Source organism: Schistocerca nitens, chromosome 2 (assembly GCF_023898315.1).
Source record: "Schistocerca nitens isolate TAMUIC-IGC-003100 chromosome 2, iqSchNite1.1, whole genome shotgun sequence".
NCBI classification, from domain to species: Eukaryota; Metazoa; Arthropoda; class Insecta; order Orthoptera; family Acrididae; genus Schistocerca; species Schistocerca nitens.
This window is the reverse complement of record NC_064615.1, coordinates 369,921,644-369,938,510: the sequence shown is the minus strand read 5'-3', so window position 1 is coordinate 369,938,510 and position 16,867 is coordinate 369,921,644. Positions and strand designations below refer to the sequence as shown.

Below are 16,867 nucleotides of genomic sequence, written 5' to 3'. Positions count from 1 at the left end.
AAAATATCAATGCGTGAATGAAAGTGAGTCGTCTCTGTTCTAACTTAAGGCGAACTTCATGTCAGAAGGGTTTACCTTTTTAGAACGTCTCAAGTAATTTTCACAATGCTCAAAAGTAAAATATTTTGCTAAATGTCGCTAGATACTCCCTTTAGACGCGCCTTTAGCAATACTGAATTTTCAACATTATTTGTCACCAAATGTGTTGTGTCTAAAACATTTGGGAAGCACACAAATCGCTTGTCATACATGTGTTACGAACTTTTACTTATATTCAAAGTATTATCTAACTGCGAGATTGCTGATGATCTCTACACTATATTACGTACGACATTCAACTCCGAAAACTTTCTGATCCGAAGTTTCGGTTTTACACACCGGCGTCGCGGCGCCACTGGCGTATCGATCGCCAACCGTGAATTGCAAAGGCGTCGTGGCGAGTCTAGCTCCCTGCCGGTTAGCGAGTCTGTAGCTTGTTCGGGCGGACACGCCGGTCGTCGGTCTGTTTCGGCAGCGGGAAGGCGTCAGCGGGCGCAGTTGGTGTTTTGTTGCGGTGGTCAGTGGGCAGCACGCCTGTCTACAGGATTATCTGAAGAGTGCAGCCGGCGCCAGAAGCACATGTCGCGTGGCTGTCATACAGGCGGCACCTCTCGCCAAGGACGCGCTCTCCTTACTGCGTCCACGTGTGCGGGTGAGTTGGCTCCAGTTTTCTGACCGGCATTAAGCGTTCGCTTTCGTCATTCTCCCATTCATGCCTTCCAGCCGATATTTACCAATGTTGTTAATTAAACTAAACTGTCAGCGGTTAGTCAACGGCAGTTCATTTATAAATCTGATGATCTTTGCCAAGTTCTGATGCCAGCTTTATTGTCTTAAGCTATTCTCTTAGGCAGGTTATGTATCTCATTACCTTGCGCTGTATCTAATGAGTATTAGATTAATTGTTGTAGAAGTCTAAGATGACATTATAAAAGCCGCGTTCACTAACGAAAGCTGTTAAATGTGTTTCTCTGTCGCGACATTATATGTGCTTGGTTACATAATACTGGACGGAGAGTGAGTCTGAAATAGCTGTCCCAGTAATTGAGGCACCAACTATTTTTGAGTAAAAGATGCTCTCAGTGAATCTGAGTCAAAACCGCGCGAGTGCTGTCGCCACAGAGCAACAGACAACGAAACATTTCAAATATCGCGCCCTGCCATTGAGTGGAAGGAGTAATCTCGTGGCCGGCGACTGTCTTCTTTCCATACGCAAGCAGCGCACGATAAGTATTGTCACATAAAATGCGCGTGCACAGAGCTGATGCCGCATTCCTGCTACTTCGCTGACACAAGTGTACACGACAGCAGAGACGAAGACACCAATACAAATGAACGAGAACAGACTTTGCTGCATAACATGCTTGATAAATACAGTTACAAGAAAACAGCTTTTATCGTTGCTGTTTTTTTTTTAAACAATAGATGACAGCGGTGCAACTGTTTCCTTGAAAACAGTTTTACTGCCGAAGTAATAAAAATGCGTAGTTTTCTCCTCACAGACGTGGTAAAATGATTGGAATACCCTTTTTATAGGGATACATATGTTAAATTGTGGTACTGCCTTGTAATAATATTGTGATATTTTCGCTTAAGGACTGCACCTTCGATAACCCTCTCGTAGTAAAATCGCGTACTTTCGGCTTTCGGACATTTTCATCGAAATAATAATTTCAGTGTTATTAGATTTTCTGGATCCGATGTTCGATGGGAGTTGACAATAAAGTATGGAAACCATAACCTTCATTCGATCTGAGTTACGGAGAATATAGCCAGAACTCTTTTGCAATACAATGATACTAAAATCAGGCCATGAAATAGAAAATAATATACATCCATTAGGGAGATACGAAATCAGATTACATCCATGTGTAATTTTGACAGCGTTTCTGCAGTGTATTGGTTACATGTGCATTTTATGTTCCTAAAATGCTTGAATACTGGCAGTGCAACAACTGTTAACACATTCGTAGTTTTGTACATAGTTTTTAGCAGTGCCTGTTGTCAAGTACAAGTCAGTTTCATTTATTCGGCTCACGTTATTTCAAAACAAGTTTCTAGTTCGGTAATGAAGTGTAGAGATTTTTAATAGTGCGCATGTACAGGAGCTGTTGCATGGTTGACTTGTGCTAGGAGCGTGTGGCCCAGTGAAATAACAATACCGAGAGATGGATTTTATTCTGGGGTATACAAAAGAAATTATGCTCTTTTTCAATGAGACTAAAATGTCTTTTGCGCTCTTAAATATTGCTGTTTTGTTGCATGCAATGGATAATTTTATTCCACAAAGTTAATAATTGTGGAACTGTAAGAATAAGTGGTACAAATACTTGCTGAAACAAACTGAGTAAATGACTGCGAAAGTTAGATGGCTATTTATAAATTATGTGAGTTACTATTGTAACATCAGATATTTTGCCTAATTGTTAGTTAGTCTATGTATAGTTGTAGGTGTGGTTAGAGACTGTAGTGCCCCTGCATTATTTTTTATAATATATTAAAAATACCTATACTCATTACCTCTTAAAACTATTTAGTGTAAAACAGATACAAGAGCAAAACATTTTATCTGGCGTGCTATATTTGGAAGATGTTTTTGTTACAAGACACATGATATACATAGTACAATAAATGTTCATTTTAGAACAAGGATATATGAGTAATTAAAGATAAATTAATACAACGAGCTGAAAAACAATAAGTAAATAGCATATAAAATTGCCAAAACGAAAATATATTGGCGTGGTTCCAACGCATATGATAAATTATTCATAGTCACTTTCTACAATCCCCTCACAATTCAGTATCTGTAGAATCATAAACCAATTCCTTCTGCGGCATGTCTTGAGGAGTGTCCTTCCTGGCAACACTCGTGATGCTGAACCATTATGTTGTGCATTTTCAATCTCCCTCGTCCCTTTCTTTGATCACATTCTCTACTTTCTCTACTCCCCTTTCTTACATCCGTGGTAACTGCTGTCCGGGAGTGCGACATATTATTATAGAACTATTTAATGGAGGGGTATAGTTCCCCATCTCCTGAAGATTATTGTTTCTCAAATTTTATTTCAAACTATCTTGATGCAAAGGTTGCAGAAGAGGTACTGATGGGATCAAGATTAAAGAGAGCAGCAATTCTCGTTATGTGCTAGTTGTATTCTGAATGCAGTCCAGGTATTGGCATAGAGCTTAAACTTTACGATCAGAATGCGGCACTGTGCAGAATGTAGCGTGTACGTCTTTTACTCAGAAGAGATCCGCACTTTAGCCCATTGAATGTGCATTTAGATCATTTTCGTGAGAAATGTCACTTATACCACTTATAGTGCTGTTCTTAATATATATTAATAACTTACCATTCTATATTCACGAAGATGCAAAGCTGGTACTTTTTGCCGATGATACAAGTATAGCTATCACACCCAACAGACAAGAATTAACTGGTGAAATTATAAACGATGTTTTTCAGAAAATCATTAGGCCTAAGTGATTCTCTGCAAATGAGCTCTCATTAAACTTTGACAAAACACAGTACATACCACACAATAAATGGAATGACACCATTAAGAAATATAGACTTCGATCAGAAATCGGTAGCTAAGGTAGAATATTCAAAATTTCTAGGTGTATGCATTGATGAGGGGTTGAACTAGGAAAAACGCACTGAAGATCTGCTGAAACGTTTGAGTTCAGCTACTTACGCTATTAGGGTCACTGCAAATTTGGCGATATACATCTCAGTAAATTAACTTACCACGCCTATTTTCATTCTCTGCTTTCGTATGGCATATTCTGGGGTAACTCATCATTGAGTAAAAGAGTGTTCATTGCACAAAAGCGTGTAATCAGAATAATAGCTGGAGCTCATCCAAGATCATCCTGCTGACATTTATTTAAAGAGCTAGAGATCTTCACTGTAGCCTCGCAATATATATATTCACTTATGAAATTTGTTATTAACAATCCGAACGAATTCAAAACTAATAGCAGTGTACATGGCTACAATACTAGGAGAAAGGATGATCTTCCCTACTCAAAGTTAAATCTAACTTTGGCTCAGAAGGGGGTAAATTATGCTGCCACAAAAGTCTTTGGTCACTTACCTAATAGCATCAAAAGTCTGACAGATAGCCATATAGCATTTACAAGGAAATTAAAAGAATTTCTTAATGGCAACTCCTTCACTCATTAGATGAATTTTTGGATATAGTTAGTGGGTAATTTCCCCAAACCCCACAAAAAAAATAAATGAATAAAATAAAATAAAATAATGTAATATCTTGTATAGGCACCTTTTATTAACCTGACACGTTCCACATCATTACGAAGTGTCGTATTCATGATCTATGGCACAAGTACGAATCTAATCTAATGTAATCTCTAGTCTTAGCCCCTCAATTTCGACTGCTGCTACCGGCAAGCGTGGCATGAGTAGACAAGGCGTGGTGCTGGTTAGAAGGTGCAGCGCTTGGCGCCTGTCCTTATTGATTGTCCTGCTGGTGACCTAGCGGGCTCACTGACCTTACGGCCCCAGTCGCGTCTTAGTGATTGCTCCCCAAACCTCTTTCCGCACCGTACCAGAATTGTATTCCCCTTCTCTAAATTTTCAGTACTTGATCCTGAAACAGTATGACAATATTACTAGAAAAGCAGTAGCTTATTTTCTCTATTGTAGAGATGCACGCATTGAACTTAAGGGGACACGGACCTTCCCCTAGCTGCTAAATTTAAGGAACCTTCTCTCTTACACTTACATGCACAATAAAGATTTTTTATCAGTAATGTGGGTAAGTACGACGCCTTTTATCCAAGAGACCGCAGTACATCGGTAATTATTCTTCAGAAAGACATTTTTATTGTTGCAGAAATTAAAACTTTTCCGCTACTTATGTTTGTACTTATTTATTAGTTTTTGACATATTATGAAAAGCTATGACAAAAATGTAAAAACTGACAGTTTTAGTTTTTGTCTCTAGTAGTTCACTTGAAAATTGCCATTATACGGTAAAAGGCACGTTTGCACGAAACAGTGCTTTAAGTTTCAGCCAAACTTTAACTAAACCCCGGAGCGTAGCGAAGATTTCATGATTCACCTGTCAACTCATTGTGTGTGTATGACATGGTGCTGATAATGTATTTCGCAGATCACTTTTACATTGTTGTGTGCGGCAGTAGTATGATACAGTCCAAGTTGCGGAGTATAATATACTGTCTATAGGTGTTGAATCATTGCATGGATTGTGTCCAGAAGGACTAGACACGTGGTGGTAGTGCCAGAGATTACCGAGGATCATAGCATGGTTATACAGGTAAACACAGTCTACCAAAAACTGTCATGGAAATTACAAATCAATCTTCAGAGATCTATCTGATACTGAATTATTCCGTGTATTTCTTCATGGTCGTACAGAGTCAGTGAATTATTCCGTGTATTTCTTCATGGTCGTACAGAGTCAGAACGAGAGTGTGACGTGGAGCAGAATTCTGGTCCTCACATCCATAAAGTTTCTTCCAGTTTACACAATACAGTTTACAAAGCAACAACTCCTCGTCTGAAATGGAAACAGTTGGCAACAACTCGTCGTCTGAAATGGAAATAGTTGCCTGTAGTGTCAAAGTGTGGCAATATGTTCCACAGTTTTATTGTCTCTACGATTACTGGATTCTTGTAGAGATGTGATGACAAACCTTCGTCAGTACACATTTAGAAAAATAAAATAAAAATACTAGAATTAAGTAAGATGAAAAAATACTATGTCTCTTCTATTTCAGAATATCAGAAACCAAAAAACGTAATATCCATTTTGTGTGTCCAGGTCCACTTAACATATCCTTATTGTAATACTCGCAGGCTTATTATTTAAAAGTATTAAAAATTAACACGAAATCGCTACTTCCTAGAATATTTCAGAAATGAGTGGAGACGGTACTCTGTGATGGACGAAAAGCTGGAAACATCGAATTTGAGAGACATAATTATAGATATGTAGTTCACTTGCGTTAAATCAAACTACGTATTTTTGTAACTTCTGCTGTAACTTACACGAGTCAGAAGCATATATCGGCAGCTCAATGAACATGGAATACGTATAGAGATTTTTTATTCCATTTAATTTACTATTTTAAAGTACTGTTTGTTGTCGTTCCATAATGTCTTATTAAAGCGTGTCATATTTTGTACGTCCAGTTACGAAAGATTTATTCCTGCAGAAGTAGGTTCCCACTCATACCACAGTTCCTTTCGCTTTGGGACAGTAACGGCTGCTATGGACGTTGTACGGTTATTGCCCTCGTGGTCTAGTGCTAATTGCTGGTAGCCGCTATTGACGTGCTAAGTACTTCTTCTGGCAACCATTCAGATTTGTTTGTGATGGGTAACTGTGGACTGGCTTTTGCCCATTGTTGAAGCAGCAGCGACATTGACACGCAAGTCTCAAAAGTGATGAAAACTGCAAAGACTTGCAAGTCATTATTGTTAGTTACTAGCTAACGCCCAGAAAACGTGGCAGTGTTCCTTTCAGTTGTTTTGTAGGTACACATAAAGGAAACACACTTATACGAGGGGCGTTCAATAAGTAATATAAGACTTTTTTCTGAAAGCAGGTTGGTTTTATTCAGGCTTCCAATACGCCGTTATTATTTTTCACTATTTTCAACACAATCTCCGTTCAACGCGACGGTCTTACGCCACCTTACTGGGAGGGCCCGATGCACGCAAGGTACCAATCTACTGGTCGACTTCGAAGCCAACGTCTTGCAGCATCCACGTAGCGCTTTCCGTGGAGGGCATACGTCATTGGCCCAAAGAGATGGAGGTCGGAATGTGCGAGATCCGGGCTGTAGGGTGGATGAGGAAGAACAGTCCAATGAAGTGTCGTGAACCCCTCTCGAATGTGAAGAACTGTGTGAGACTTTCCGCTGTGATGGGAAAGGAAAAGTTCGTTTGCATTTTTGTGAAGACGAACACGCTGAAGTCGTTTCATCAATGTCCTGAGGGTAGCACAATAGACTACAGAGTTGATCATTGCATCGGGAGGTAGGACATCGAACAGGTTAACCCCTTCAGAGCCTCAGAAGACTGTTGCTATGACTTTATCGGCTGAGGCTGCAACTTTGAACTTTGTCTTCGGAGGAGAGGTGGTGTGGCGCCACTCCATGAATTGCCTTTTTGTTTCCGGTTCGAAATGATGAACCCATGTGTCACCGCCTGTGACAAAGTTCAACGAAAAATTGACTCGATCAGCCTCGTAACGCACAGGCATTCCGCATTCCCCACTGGTGGTCCTTCTTGGCTCTTAATGTTCTTCTGTTAGGCGGCGAGGTATCCAACGGGCAAATATCATTGATTACCCCAACAGGTGGACGAGTGTGTCAGCACTAACAACAGAGACGTCCAGTTGAGCACGAGGTGTTTGATTGTGACCGTCTATCACCTGGAATGAGTGTACCAGCATGTTCCAACACTGCAGGAGTAACAGCTATGTGCGACCGGTCGGCACGCGCGATATCGGACAGGTTTTGCGCGACCCTTTTGCGATGGATACGGACACCTCGCCCAACGACTCACCGTGCTTTTGTTCACTGACAGTGCTCCAGATACATTCTGCAAGCGCCTATGAATATCTGTGATGCTCTGGTTTTCCGCCAAAAGAAACTCAATCACAGCTTTCTGCGTGGAACGCACCTGCGTTCCAGACGCCATTCTGAAGGCTAGGTATAGCGCAGCCATCTATCGGATCTTTATGAAACTGTAGCGGCTGAAGTGGGAATATTCCACGATGTGCCACAATAAATTCCGCGCATTTTCTCAACCGAAATTGGCCGAGAGAAAATGTGATGCATACTTATTGAACGCTCCTCGTATATGTAGAAAATACATATAAAATGATTTGTTCATCACTGCGTTATATGTGAATAAATTTATTAAAGTGCTTTGGGAAATACAATATTTTTTGGTCTTTCCGTCTTATGCGAAAACAAATTTTTCGGCTGTCCCACGCGTGAGCATTCAACACGTAAGTGACCATGTGAAAATCATGGAATTTCCAAATTTAATCCACACACTTCAAGGGTCTGACCTGAGTTTTGTTGGTCATTGAGAGTGCTAGGCGAACGAGTAACCGTAGTCGTTTAAAATGGAATGACATGTTGCTTGGCATGATAGGAATGCATGGCATGAGCACATTCTCCGTTTGACTTGCCAATCACGATTGTTGCCCCTTTATGTTTGGCTTAAGTTTTTTGACAGTGAACTAGGTTCAATTGTACAATCGAGGTGGATCAATTTGTACAAAAGAATTATTGCTACCCCGATTTTACTGACATACGGGTGGGACATCAGGGACATACGGTTCAAAAACTCAATTGGATAGTTTAAAATACCGTCCAGATTCACGACGCTGTCACACGTTGGTAAAGCCATCGATGACTTCTGTAATGTCGAGAATTGCAGCGTTGTCTTTCTGGTAATTGGTTCTAACGGGAAACCGGAAAATTATTGATGGAAAAGTTATATACAGTAGCTGACACTTTCTCCGGGCAAAACTAATCATTTTGCAAAAAAACCGCGCAGAAATCGAGCTGTTACATTTTGAAATCATACGTTCTGATGAAACATTCATTTTTATATGGATAAGAGTTATGTTTCATATTGAGCGATAAAGAATATAAAACTATTGAAGATTTAAAAAAGGTGTCGAGGTGTATAACTAATGAAAGAGTTGCCCATATTTCTTTGTGAACGGGAAGATTGAGATAAGTAAGACACTGATGAAAAACAAATGCGGGAACTTTATCAGTTTATTTAGTTTATATGATGTATGATAAGTCAGAAACACCAGATGAATACACTAAGACTTGCAAAGGGAACTCTAGAATCAACAACGCTGGCAAGTAGAGATGCTGCCCGACTGTTTTGAGATTTTGAGAAGCAGTGGTGATGGGTTTCTGGAAACTTGTTCTCAGATGCAGTCTACGGAATGAATGCGTCACGAACAACTAGGACATCAAGACTTGGTGGAGTTTTTACTGACGCAAACTTGACTTCTTCGATACTGTTCACGTAGTTCGTGCTACTATGCAATACAATTAATTCAATTTGACAACATTAATAGTATCAGGAAATAACATAATATTTAGTCTTTGTAGATGCTGCATACAAGATTGCTCACACGGAGGGGAATTTCCGTTGTTTCTGGACGCACTTGGAATAGTACTCCATGCTTGTTTCCCACAGATAGATGACACTGTCAGGTGCTGGCAAATGAAAAAAAAAATGAAGTAGCGAAGTATTGTCATCGACGATAGATCAGAGAGATCTTCTTCCTGTAGGCTATAAGACAGTCTGAAGTTTTACAGTTGATCAACATTCAGTCGTAGAGTCACGTTTAATATTTGTGCCGTGTGATGTACACGAGTATAACGAGTCTTGCACAAGTTCAAATGCCTTCTTGAAAATATTCAAAAAATCTAGCGTTCTCTTCGTCGCGTGATGGTAAAGAGCTGGGTTTCTTGCAGGACACTTGTAAGAAAATAATGTAGCCACATTAAACCGTAAAAGAGTGAAGGCAATCGACAGAGAAAAAAATGTTTCACCTAGGATTTATTCCGCTGGACTTGGACCAGGAACAAAATCTGAAGTTTTAGCTTTAAATCTGATTACGTGCAGTTGCTGAGTTGTGGATGCGCGAAAATATCAAGATCTGTCAGTATCATTAACCAGTCCGATTCTTGAAAGAATCGAAGTATAAAACAGCTTCGAACGTCTGATTACGTGACAAGAGAGTTAACTGTGTTAAATATTTAACATTAAGCATGTAATTAAGAAAAAATATTTGAATTATGTGTAAAGTTTTTTGGAAGTCACTAAGTGCTCATATTATCAAACAGTGGATGAGTCTACTCTGAGTAATTTGCGATCCATTTTAAGCAAAACTAGTTTTTCAAGCATCTCTCTGTGGAATGTGTGGACACTGTATCCAAAAATTAAAACGCCATGCCTGACGCAAAGGTTTCAATGCATGACAGCGAAAACGTAATAAGCGACAAACTCTTTTCATCATTTTGTGATGGGTGCCAGCGAGAAAAAGTTTCTTAAATTTTTGAAATTATTTGTAAAGTTTGTTGGAAGTCGCTAAGTACTGTCTTTGTCATATACTGGATGCATATAATCAGAAATTTGCGCACTGTAAGCTACGCTGGCTCAAGATATATACAATATATGTTAATGACATAAACTCAATCTCTTGAAAATGGCATAAAAGGCCGAAACTAGGTCGTAATTAGACAAGCAATTCGTTCATATGCCGGTGTTTTCATTTTCACTGTAATACCTGACTTAATTTATTAAACCTGTAACACAAGATTATACCTCTTAGTGAGTAGATTATGACAGCATTAAATTTTTTGAAATTCACTCTGTAATTGTGTGAAATACTGAGAATGAAATTTTTGTTACCCCTGTAAGCCGTTAGATAGGCAGCCTGCGACTGTGATTTTGCGCCGTGCATATTGTTGGCCGTTTAGTATCTTTGAAGGAGGACCCAGAAAACTTGCCTAGGTGCCGTCATAGCATTATTTTTTTGGTGGAACCGTCTTAGCAGCAACAGTATCGCTAAAGCTAAACGAAATTGCACAAACGAACATTAGAGCCCGTCAGTCTAGAATTTTGCACCACACAGTGAAGAAACTATAAATGTCTATATTATATCACTGTCAGTGAGATGGTGTAATTTTGAATTCCCAGTGCTTATTTTTCAGACAATATATCAAGCGAGATAGAAAGTTACCAAAAGTTGTCAATAGATCACAGAGGTCATGCATTGTAAAGAAAAGTTAATATTTCCAGTTTAAAGAAGATTGCTGCCAGAAGATTCTGATGCCATTATAAAGGTATGAAGAATTGTCATAGAAATACCGTTGCACCAGCAGCCCATTGTTTTAAACAATAATTGAGGAACTATCCGTAAGACTTCATCTTTGGTAACAAAATGAAATTATCAGGTAATAATAACTGTAGAAGTCCAATAACAAGAATGGAATTTTTAGTAATAATATTCATGAAAAATTGCGAAACATTTAATGTGAAAACTATACTTTTTTATATTAACCTAGAAATAGCAAATCACATGCTATTTGGAAATAAAAATCACATGCTTATTAAATTAATGAAAACTCACATTAATATCCATTACTAGTTTTCGGAGATAGGCATTCCTGGAATACTCGGCGACGTCTTACACAATGCTCTGTTTGAGTACAAACAGAGCATGGAGTAGGACGTCGCCGAATATTCCGTGAATATGTCTCCGAATACTAGTAATGGATATTGATGTCAGTATTCATTAATTTAATAAGGTAAGGTAATCATTTCACAGGTTTGTACCATCGCTGCAGCTATCGGCAAGCAGAAGTGAGAGTTGATATCGTTCGAGGTGCTGACTTTTACAGAGCGTCTCAAATTGATTTTGAACTATTATAGTAGTAAAATGCACCTTATTCTAAACTTATAACATTTACCCCTCTGGATTGAACAAAATTTTGTGACGCACTTCGTATGACTGTGGCACACAGTAAAACGTGACGACACATCGTTTCGGAAGCCGTGATCTACGAGAACATCGTGCCAGAAAACCTAAGCTAGCCCTAACGCCGCAACATTCGGCGAGAGAATATGGACCTACAGCCGTTTCTAAATGGGTTATGTAGTAAAGAACGCATGAAAAATTTACAGAAATGCCTTGAAACATACTCTAAAGTTATCCACAAGAAAGAAGCATTTAGGTCAACACTATGCAGAGACCTCGAATTTCCACTTAAACATAAAGATTTCCAAGAAGAAGTGCTGCAATAAAAACGTGTTATGACCATTCACTGGTTAATGCAGTCGCAACTCTAACAATCTAAGTAGGCTTTTCCACAACATAAAATTCACATGTACAAATCTGGTCATATCTGGCATCTACGTAATCCCATGCAGTGTCAGACTGGCAGAAATTGCAAGACACAGATCAATTAAAGACAGAAACTGGGGCCTGCATTTGCGAGGATTCCCACGAATTATTCTGCCTGAGGAAATTGCTCCATTTAGTACGGAAATTGCCGTTATAAAATTTATGTGTAATAGGTCGTGGGGCTAATATTGTTTCTGAGGACTACTGAATAAATGCGCATATAACACAACACAGTGTGTTATAAGCAAAAATCTTATCAGTTAGCCAGAAACCATGAACTGGAGGCGTTAACTATAGACCAAATACCAGAGAAACAGATACAGTGTAATGCCAAACGTAATCTTCCCTCTCGTTAACTGTCTTCTGCCTAACATACAACAATCAGAATTATTTTTGCGAATGACACTGGTATTGTAATCAGTCCTAATATAGGCTACATTCAACGCCAGAAGAAATGATAAATAATGTTCTGAAAATTTTATTGAGTGGTTTACTGCGAATGACCTGACTCTGTTTCAAAAAGACACAATTTCTGCGCATCTAGAGGAAGTACAATAATAACATATTGATGAGAATTTAAACAAAAGCACATTTTGAAACACCTAAAAGAACTTACTTCAGCCGCATTTGCACTTAGGTCATTGGAAATCTTGGGGAGAGACAAATCACTAAGTCGATATATTTTGCCTATTTTCATTCGATAATGTCGTATGGAATAATGTTCTGGGGTAACTCAACTTCAAGAAAGAAAGTGTTCATTGCTCAGAGACAGCCTGTGTGGTACTCACCTAGGCATTCTGACTACTACTTCAAAGTACATTTATTTCGTCATGAATTTTGTTGTTAATAATACATTGCAGATCAAAAGGATCAGTGGTATACATACCTACAAAACTAGAAGAAAAAAACATTCATTGCTCTACATTAATGTTGTCTTTAGCACAAAAAGGGGCTTACAATGCTGACACCAAAATTTTTGATTGCTTACCCAGTGATACACTCTTAATTTCGTTTTTATGTTTTACATGAAATTTTTGCCATGTATTCCCAGTGCATAATTAGTTACACTGATTTTGTTAATGTATCTAAATTTTTTTAACTGCGTTTACTCCTTCTGGAGACTTTATCATATTTTGATACCAATAACTTGCTACATCCAAAAGATGCGAGAGGAGGCTTGTTACAGAGCTGGACCAAACGTGCGCGTATCATATCGCACTAGCAGGACGGCTTTTTGCCTCAGCACATTCAGCATCTGAGGAGCACTCTACCCTTGCTGCGGCTCTACGCTGACTATTCCTCTTGGTTCACCAGCAAGACAGCTGCAGTAAGCACGAACCATACGGAGAGTGAACAAGTGTCTATCTCCAGGATACTGACACAATTTAAAATCTCACTAACAGTAAGAGAAACAACAGGGCAAATGATAGACAGGAACTCAGTTTCCTTATGTGTGACAGAATTCAGCGACCGCTATAGTTGTTTTAGCGTTTTGCGAATGTGAAGTCATCTTTCTCCCAACGATTCCTATGTAACGTAAAATGTATACGGCATTATACTGTAGAGATGAAATACGCATAGCATTTGAACGATGTGGTGTGGTGTTTGCGGCACATTTATTGCTTACTTTTCACAGGCACTATCTTGCTTCGTGTGACTGTCCCGCTGTTTCAGTGACAAACCCGTAATTTCTCTTATTAATAGGGGACTTTAGTCCATTTTGGTTTTGTTGTTGACCTTGAATCAAGCAAGAGTTTACGTAATGATTACGTAATTTGGGACAAATGGTCGCGAAGGGCGACGAAAATTACGCAAGAGGTTTGCCGAAATAAACGTTCCCAACATTTTCGTCGCTCAGAGTTTCACAACTTTTCACTGACTACGAAGACGCTGATAGGCTGAGTGCAGGGTATCAAAATCAAAAGACGACGTGCAAAATCCATTCAGATGGAGACTGTAATGTGATAGTGGTTTTCGTCGCCACAGCGTGAAATTTGAACGCTCAGTTGTCACAAAGATCAATCTGACAGGTTGCTGCAGTCGGCCAAAATAATAAGATACACAGATGCAAAATGTAGAACCGATGTTCCTAATTGGCAGTAACTTATGGACATCGTAGAAAAAAAGTCATACACTCAGTCATGTATGCATTGACCCAGCTCTCAATACTAAACGTGAAATGTCACTTTAGAACAATGTAATACCAGTAACATACAGAATCTATTGTAGAAATCATGTAAATTACAATTTATCGCGTAGAAGGTTGATGATATGGAAATAGTCTATCAACTCTTCAATATGTCGTCTTGTCATTTGTCATTACAAAAACATCAAAGCACTGAAACTTATTTTAATTAACAAGTATATACCGTGCTGCTGTTATTGTTGTTGTATTAGGTCCGAAGACTGGTCGATGCAGCTCTCAGTGCTAATCCGTGGTATACGGGTCACTTCATTTCTGAATATTAGTCGACCACTATATTAATTGCACCTGGGAGAAAGCGCTTCGGTAGGCTTATCGTGAGTCAGCGCATATAGTGATAGTACACGAATATGCACTGTTGTTGTCCTGAGTCCTGAGACTGGTTTGATGCAGCTCTCCATGCTACTCTATCCTGTGCAAGCTTCTTCATCTCCCAGTACCTACTGCAACCTACATCCTTCTGAATCTGCTTAGTGTATTCATCTCTTAGTCTCCCTCTACGATTTTTACCCTCCACGCTGCCCTCCAATGCTAAATTTGTGATCCCTTGATGCCTCAAAACATGTCCTACCAACCGATCCCTTCTTCTAATCAAGTTGTGCCACAAACTTCTCTTCTCCCCAATCCTGTTCAATACCTCCTCATTAGTTACGTGATCTACCCACCTTATCTTCAGCATTCTTCTGTAGCACCACATTTCGAAAGCTTCTATTCTCTTCTTGTCCAAACTGGTTATCGTCCATGTTTCACTTCCATACATGGCTACACTCCATACAAATACTTTCAGAAACGACTTCCTGACACTTAAATCTATACTCGATGTTAACAAATTTCTCTTCTTCAGAAACGATTTCCTTGCCATTGCCAGTCTACATTTTATATCCTCTCTACTTCGACCATCATCAGTTATTTTACTCCCTAAATAGCAAAACTCCTTTACTACTTTAAGTGTCTCATTTCCTAATCTAATCCCCTCAGCATCACCCGATTTAATTTGACTACATTCCATTATCCTCGTTTTGCTTTTGTTGATGTTCATCTTATATCCTCCTTTCAAGACAATGTCCATTCCGTTCAACTGCTCTTCCAAGTCCTTTGCTGTCTCTGACAGAATTACAATGTCATCGGCGAACCTCAAAGTTTTTATTTCTTCTCCATGGATTTTAATACCAACTCCGAATTTTTCTTTTGTTTCCTTTACTGCGTGCTCAATATACAGATTGAATAACATCGGGGAGAGGCTACAACCCTGTCTCACTCCTTTCCCAACCACTGCTTCCCTTTCATGCCCCTTGACTCTTATAACTGCCATCTGGTTTCTGTACAAATTGTAAATAGCCTTTCGCTCCCTGTATTTTACCCCTGCCACCTTCAGAATTTGAAAGAGAGTATTCCAGTTAACGTTGTCAAAAGCTTTCTCTAAGTCTACAAATGCTAGAAACGTAGGTTTGCCTTTTCTTAATCTTTCTTCTAAGATAAGTCGTAAGGTTAGTATTGCCTCACGTGTTCCAACATTTCTACGGAATCCAAACTGATCTTCCCCGAGGTCCGCTTCTACCAGTTTTTCCATTCGTCTGTAAAGAATTCGCGTTAGTATTTTGCAGCTGTGACTTATTAAACTGATAGTTCGGTAATTTTCACATGTGTCAACACCTGCTTTCTTTGGTATTGGAATTATTATATTCTTCTTGAAGTCTGTGGGTATTTCGCCTGTCTCATACATCTTGCTCACCAGATGGTAGAGTTTTGTCATGACTGGCTCTCCCAAGGCCATCAGTAGTTCTAATGGAATGTTGTCTACTCCCGGGGCCTTGTTTCGACTCAGGTCTTTCAGTGCTCTGTCAAACTCTTCACGCAGTATCTTATCTCCCATTTCATCTTCATCTACATCCTCTTCCATTTCCATAATATTGTCCTCAAGTACATCGCCCTTGTATAAACCCTCTATATACTCCTTCCACCTTTCTGCCTTCCCTTCTTTGCTTAGAACTGGGTTTCCATCTGAGCTCTTGATATTCATACAAGTGGTTCTCTTCTCTCCAAAGGTCTCTTTAATTTTCCTGTAGGCAGTATCTATCTTACCCCTAGTGAGACAAGCCTCTACATCCTTACATTTGTCCTCTAGCCATCCCTGCTTAGCCATTTTGCACTTCCTGTCGATCTCATTTTTGAGATGTTTGTATTCCTTTTTGCCTGCTTCATTTACTGCATTTTTATATTTTCTCCTTTCATCAATTAAATTCAATATTTCTTCTGTTACCCAAGGTTTTCTATTAGCCCTCGTCTTTTTACCTACTTGATCCTCTGCTGCCTTCACTACTTCATCCCTCAGAGCTACCCATTCTTCTTCTACTGTATTTCTTTCCCCCATTCCTGTCAATTGTTCCCTTATGCTCTCCCTGAAACTCTCTACAACCTCTGGTTCTTTCAGTTTATCCAGGTCCCATCTCCTTAAATTCCCACCTTTTTGCAGTTGTTTAACGTAATGTCACCTCGTGTTTCCGTTACGGCCAAATGTAGTCCTATCGTGGTTGAGTAGTAGCCAAAAAAATGGCTCTGAGCTCTATGGGACTTAACTTCTGAGGTCATCAGGCTCCTAGAACTTAGAACTACTTAAACCTAACTAACCTAAGGACATCACACACATCCGTGCCCGAGGGAGGATTCGAACCTG

General features: G+C 39.3%; 1 protein-coding gene across 3 annotated transcripts in view; it reads left to right on the top strand.

The window, feature by feature from the left end:
- The first annotated feature begins 512 nt into the window (after positions 1 to 512).
- The window catches only part of LOC126236194 (sialin-like), a 395,476-nt gene continuing 379,121 nt past the window's right edge, over positions 513 to 16,867 (top strand). The window contains exon 1 of one of the 3 annotated variants that reach the window (XM_049945299.1): positions 513 to 691. The gene's annotated coding sequence lies outside the window, so the exon portion shown is untranslated. The remainder of the gene's footprint in view (positions 692 to 16,867) is intronic. The other 2 variants (XM_049945297.1, XM_049945301.1) reach the window with 2 other exon arrangements.